This window comes from Stigmatopora argus, chromosome 14 (genome assembly GCF_051989625.1).
Source record: "Stigmatopora argus isolate UIUO_Sarg chromosome 14, RoL_Sarg_1.0, whole genome shotgun sequence".
NCBI lineage: Eukaryota > Metazoa > Chordata > Actinopteri > Syngnathiformes > Syngnathidae > Stigmatopora > Stigmatopora argus.
In genome coordinates, this window is record NC_135400.1 from 6,139,380 (window position 1) to 6,146,656 (window position 7,277).

Consider the following 7,277-nt stretch of genomic DNA (forward strand, 5'->3'; position numbering starts at 1 on the left):
GTGCTCTGGCTGGGTTTCGTTTATGACTGCAGAAAGCCAGTGCCGAGGATATTTTCTTCTACTGATTTGCCAAGTTGTCCTTTAATTGCTCCCTGTCCTGATACAGTATGTCCCGTACTTGTCTAAAACTATATCAATGCCATTTATCAATTTTCGTTCAGGCATATTTTCATGAGCTTGAGCCCATTTTTAACTAAATTTTGGAAAGAGAAGCACTAAAGCCTAGTTTGGAACAACCTTTTGAATTCATACTTCAGGAATTAATGTGGCTCAGTACTTAAGTTTTCACCTCAATGTCAATACAGTGAAAATACTTTTGATACTGTATTGAGAAAAAAACGAATTAAATGTTTTTATCATTAACTTTTTTTCCATTAGCAGTCATTATGATGTTGTTATCAAAATTATGTCCTCGATTTGCCCAAATTGAACTGGAAGTGAGCTGAAATTTTCAGGAAATAACCCGGAAATTCCCCAAATCAACAGAAAGTGATCAATGACAAGTAGACTCACAACAACAGGACCCCCAAATGTCCCAAAATCATCAGAAAGAGACCCCAAATCAATAGAAAGTGAACTGAAAGGAAATGGAAGTGACCAATACACTGTATGTGACCCAGAAATGCCTCAAATCAACAGGGATATAAAATACAAAATGTACTATAAGTGACCCCAGAATGCCACAAATGTACAGAAGTGACCTGTCAGAACCCACAATTAACAAGACCAATCCAAAACCAACACAAAGTGACCAATGGACAGGAAGTGACCCATAAATGCCCTAAAATCAACTGTAAAGGAAAGGATCCAAATTATAGAGGAAGTGACCATGGAATTACTCCAAATGTGGGGGAAGCACTCTGGTGACCTGTAAGTATCCACAATTAACAAGGGAGTAGCCTTAAATTTTCACTGGGAAAATTCTCATCTCATTTTCTGAACCGCTTTATCCTCACTAGGATCGTGGGGGGTGCTGGAGCCTATCCCAGCTGACTTCGGGCCAGAGGCGGGGGACACCCTGAATTGGTGGCCAGCCAATCGCAGGGCACAAGGAGACAAACAACCATTCACACTCATGCCTAGGGGCAATTCAGAGTGTCCAATCAGCCTACCATGGATGTTTTTTGGAATGTGGGAGGAAACCGGAGCACCCGGAGAAAACCCACGCAGGCCTCGGGAGAACATGCCACACATTTGGACCGAGCTGGATTTGAACCCAGGTCTCCCACTGTGAGGCCGGCGCGCTAACCACGCAGGCCCCGGCCGCCCAGGTTATTATTGATGCTTTTTTAAATGTATCGCAGCTGTAGCTGCAGTGAAGGTTTAATAGCCATAAAATAGTTATTGAGGGTTGGATTGATTCAGACGTAGCACTACTGAGGACCTAGGTGTGAAATGCACGGCCCGCCACTGATATTGATAATTGATCATTCAGTTTGAATCTGAAATTTCTGTAATTAAGAAATTTGAACACATAAAACAGTAGCATGTTTTCTGCTGCTAGCATGCACATGTGGGAATGTGCTCCATTGCTACTTAATTAAAGGCTGAAAGTGTAAAGTCACAACTTAGATTGTTGTTGTTCTTCTTATGGACACTAACTTTAGAGTCCTACTCTTCTGTCATTCACGTAAGGATTTTTTAAATTCTTTGTATTGTGGGTGACCGTGACCAGACGTTTCGTCGAAAGACGTTTGGTCGACCGGACGTTTGGTCGACCGGACGTTTGGTCGACCGGACGTTTGGTCGACCGGGCGTTTGGTCGACCGGGCGTTTGGTCGACCGGGCGTTTGGTCGACCGGGCGTTTGGTCGACCGGGCGTTTGGTCGACCGGGCGTTTGGTCGACCGGGCGTTTGGTCGACCGGGCGTTTGGTCGACCGGGCGTTTGGTCGACCGGGCGTTTGGTTGCCAGGTTCGAGAGTTTACTGTTGATATTTTGATATTAGATATTTAGATATTAAACTCTCCCTCTCTCTCTCATGATTATAATTTTGAGAGCTGGTTTCAACAGTAACAACCCGGCGACCAAACGTCCGTTCGACCAAACGTCTTTCGATGAAACGTCCGAGTACCGTGGGTGACAAATTAACATGCAAACTCCACACAGGTGGACCAACCTGGAATTGAACCCATTTCCCCCACTGTGAGGCCGACGTGGTAACCGCTCATCCACCGGGCCGCCCATACAGCAATTCAAAAATGAATAATTTTGCCAAGCCTATTGTAGTGTAAGCACAAAAAATACTGTGTAATGGGGTGAAGGGCTGAGCTCCCCCTATCCAAAATTGTCCACACAGCTAAGATGGTAGGGGGTTGAGCTATACAAACATCTAAAGACTAAACACACACACACAGTCATCTAATCCTGTGTCCATCTGTATTGTGGTTGATGACTATTCGGACACCCAGCTTGCTCGGTTTTCACTTCAAACCGTCGCTTCGTGCACGCAGAGGTTGCCATAGTGACAGGAGATGAGTTTTGCCAAAGGGGGGTTAGAGACGGCAGCCATTTCGCACACACAGCCACCCTGCCGTCCCCTCCCCCCAGCTTTTGCTGAAGGGAAGAAAAATAATGAAATGCGGAGAGCCGACCATGCTTCACTTGTGACGCTTTGCCCGCAAACCACTGCTCCAATTTCTGGGATCTGGGTCATATTTTGAGTGACTCATCTTTTCAGGCAGAGTTGCACCAAAGAGGGAGGGGCACGGGCATAGAGTGTGGCATGGTGGGGCTAGTGTCGACTGATAGAGGGGATTGTTGGTCAAGGGTGGTTGAAAAAGCAGGAAGCAAGGGGCAGGGGAGGGTGTATGTTTGTTTTGCCTTGTTGAGGTGTCCCTTAGGGGTCTCACAAGCTGAAGTGAGAGTAATGGGTTTGAGTTCTGGCTCTGGAGGCTCCAACATTACATTATCATCATGACTTTTGAGCGCTGGATTCATGTTTCATCACAAGGCTTCTATTCAGAATAAGCGGGAGTTTGCCCAAGCACACTAACAGGCTGAAGGCTACGTGCACATTTCCTTGACTGGTTAACTTGGAACCAAGCACAATAACTCCACGATTAATTTATCAACCACGATACAAAGAATTAAAAAATCTGTATGTGAATGACAGAAGAGTAGGACTTTAAAGTAAGTGTCTATAAGAAGAAGAACAACAACAATCTGACTTGTGACTTTACACTTTCAGCCTTTAATTAAGTAGCAATGGAGCACATTCCCACATGTGCATGTTAGGAGCAGGAAACATGCTACTGTTCCGTGTGTTCAGATTGCTTTGTTTCAGAAATGTCAGATTCAAACTGAATGATCAATTATCAATATCAGTGGCGGGCCATGCATTGCACACCTAGGTCCTCAGTAGTACTACGTCTGAATCAATCCAACCCTCAAAAATTATTTTATGACTATAAAACCTTTACTGCAGCTACAGCTGCGACACTTAAAAAGCATCAATAATAACCTCATACAATTGAAATATTATTTAGGATACGTATACAGACGCTCCCCTACTTACGAACAACGGTACATACGAACATGTCTGCAAATTGCGTTTAAGTCCAAAAATGTTCGCAAGTCCAATTTTGTATTTCGCGCCTTTTTCGGAGTAGTACTTCTTTCCGCCGCTAATACCGACGCCTGGCGGAGAGCTCAGCTCACCCAGCATCTACCTTCTTCTTCGTTGCAATGCGGAAGTGCGTGAATGTATCTCCAGTGTGCAAAGAACCTTTTTCATTTGTATCATTAAATATCTCATGCATCCAATATTGAATATGGTTGGTAAAAAGCTAAAGGCTTCTATTGAGGAAGTTGCAAGGAAGAGGCAAGCCATTTCATTTGAAACGAGTGGCAATAATAACGAAGCTTGATGCGCGTGAGAGTGGTGAGCGTTTCACGGGCATTGAATCGTTCGACCGTCAGTACCATTTATAAACAGAAAGATCGAGCAGCAGGACCCAAATATTGAACGTTGCACAAAGTTTGCAAATCAATTGAATGATGCCATACAGTGCTACCGCATCATTTATGATGAAAAAAAGAAGAAAACTGTGCAATCGTCATTAGGTCGCTTCTTTTGGCCAGTTTCTAATACATAAATCTCTCTCTCTCTACAGTACTGTACATATTCTCTCCATTTTATTAAATGTTTTTTTTTCAGTACAAACCGATGCGTGTTACTTATACAAGCCTTAAACATACAAATGCACTTATATAAACCTTCAATATACTTATATCGGCCTTAAACATAAATTATAATACAAAATATAGCACTGAATCAACTTACAAACAAATTCAACTTATGAACAATCGCTCGGAAACAATTGCGTTCGTAAGTAGGGGAGCGTCTGTATATGTTTTGACGAAAGTTTGGCGACACTCTTTTTCCTTGTCGACGATAATGTCAAATATTTATTCATCTTATTAGACGTGCTTCATAACTGAGCAAAGAATACCCCGAGATTTGGTACAAACGTAAAGCTGGCATGCAAAATGACTTGAATGGCTGGACATCGTAAGGCTTTTTCTTTAAAAAAAAGTGGTCTATGTAAAGTAAAGCTTTTATTTGTTTAAAAAATAAATACTATGTATATATAGTCAGGCTTTTTTCTTTAAAAATGACCATGTATGTTAAGGGTTTTTATTAAAAAATGACCATGTATAGTAAGGCTTTTTTATTTAAAAAAAACGACCATGTACAGTAAAGCGTTTTTCTTAAAAGACGACATAGTATAGTAAGGCTTTTTTCTTAAAAAACAACATAGTATAGGCTTTTTTCTTAAAAAACAACATAGTATAGGCTTTTTTCTTTAAAGACGACATAGTATAGTAAGGCTTATTTTCTTTAAAAACGACACAGTATAGTAAGGCTTTTTTTTCTTTAAAAACGACATAGTATAGTAAGGCTTTTTATTTACAAAAAAGACCATGTATAGTAAGGCTTTTTTCTTAAAAAATGACCATGTATAGTAAGGCTTTTTTGTTTAAAAAAGACCATGTATAGTAAGGCTTTTTTTCTTAAAAAAACGACATAGTATAGCGTGGCTTTTTTTCTTGAAAAACGACATAGTAGAGGAAGGCTTTTTCCCTAAAAAACGACATAGTATAGTATGACTTTTCCCCCTAAAAAACGACATAGTATAGTATGGCTTTTTTCCTTTAAATAACGACATAGTATAGTATGGCTTTTTTTCTTAAAAAACGACATAGTATAGTAAGGCTTTTTTTCTTAAAAAACGACATAGTATAGTATGGCTTTCCCCCCCTAAAAACGACATAGTATAGCATGGCTTTTTTTCTTGAAAAACGACATAGTAGAGGAAGGCTTTTTCCCTAAAAAACGACATAGTATAGTATGGCTTTTCCCCCTAAAAAACGACATAGTATAGTATGGCTTTTTTCCTTTAAATAACGACATAGTATAGTATGGCTTTTTTTCTTAAAAAACGACATAGTATAGTAAGGCTTTTTTTCTTAAAAAACGACATAGTATAGTATGGCTTTCCCCCCCTAAAAACGACATAGTATAGCATGGCTTTTTTTCTTGAAAAACGACATAGTAGAGGAAGGCTTTTTCCCTAAAAAACGACATAGTATAGTATGGCTTTCCCCCCTAAAAAACGACATAGTATAGTATGGCTTTTTTCCTTTAAAAAACGACATAGTATAGTAAGGCTTTTTTTTCCTAAAAAACGACATAGTATAGCATGGCTTTTTTTCTTGAAAACGACATAGTAGAGGAAGCCTTTTTTTTCTTAAAAAACGATATTGTATAGTAAGGCTTCTTTTCTTAAAAACGACATAGTATAGTAAGGCTTTTTTTTCTTTAAAAAATGACATAGCAAGTAAGGCTAAGAGAGTCGGAGAATAAATCTGACTTCTGATTCTTCACCTTCTAGTTGTTGCTGTGGTCCACTGGCAAAATCATTGGGTCAGAACATGAGGCGGGAATCAGGAGTGAGTTCAATTCCACTCGTTGCAATTCTCAAATTGTTTATTGAGGTAATGAAAAGGATAAATACAACTTCCAACTTTACAGTGGTGCAGTGGCAAAGACAATGGGTCAGAACTTCAGGTGGACTCAAGTTCAAATCAGAAGTGAGTTTGATTCCACTCTTTGCAATTCTCAAATTGTTTATTGAGGTGATGAAAATGATAAATATAACTTCCAATCACCTCCTTTCAGAAGTCACTGTGGTCCAGTGGCAAAGACAATGGGTCAGACCGACCTCAAGTTAGTGGATTTGACTGCCATGTGGGAATTGGGGTTCGAATCCCGCTCTCGTTTGACTAATCACTACACTAGTAGTTCAGTAAATGGGTAATTCTTTTTTCATTCAAATAAAGACTTAGTCATTTTTTTCAGCAAAACAATATTTCCGGTCAGCCTTTGGCTGACCGGAAGACAGTTGGGAGGGGGGGGTTCCTGGTGGTGTTCGACAGTCGGCCTACGGCCGACTGCCGACACCATACAGTCGTTGACTGGCGACACCGGGACGTGAACCCTCGACACCCACGTCGCAGGCAGGTGACTTACCCACTACACCACGAGGCGGCCCGCCTATACATGATTGGAAGTTATATTTATCCTTTTCATTACCTAAATAAACAATTTGAGAATTGCAAAGAGTGGAATTGAACTCACTCCTGATTTGAACTTGAGTCCATCAGAAGTTCTGACCCATTGTCTTTGCCACTGGACCACAGTGACTTCTGAAATGATGTGATTGGAAGTTATATCTATCCTTTTCATTACCTCAATAAACAATTTGAGAATTGCAAAGAGTGGAATTGAACTCACTCCTGATTTGAACTTGTGTCCACCAGAAGTTCTGACCCATTGTCTTTGCCACTGGACCACAGTGACTTCTGAAATGATGTGATTGGAAGTTATATCTATCCTTTTCATTACCTCAATAAACAATTTGAGAATTGCAAAGAGTGGAATTGAACTCACTCCTGATTTGAACTTGAGTCCACCAGAAGTTCTGACCGTTTGTCTTTGCAACTGGACCACAGTGACTTCTGAAATGAAGTGATTGGAAGTTATATTTATCCTTTTCATTACCTCAATAAACAATTTGAGAATTGCAAAGAGTGGAATTGAACTCACTCCTGATTTGAACTTGTGTCCACCAGAAGTTCTGACCCATTGTCTTTGCCACTGGACCACAGTGACTTCTGAAATGATGTGATTGGAAGTTATATCTATCCTTTTCATTACCTCAATAAACAATTTGAGAATTGCAAAGAGTGGAATTGAACTCACTCCTGATTTGA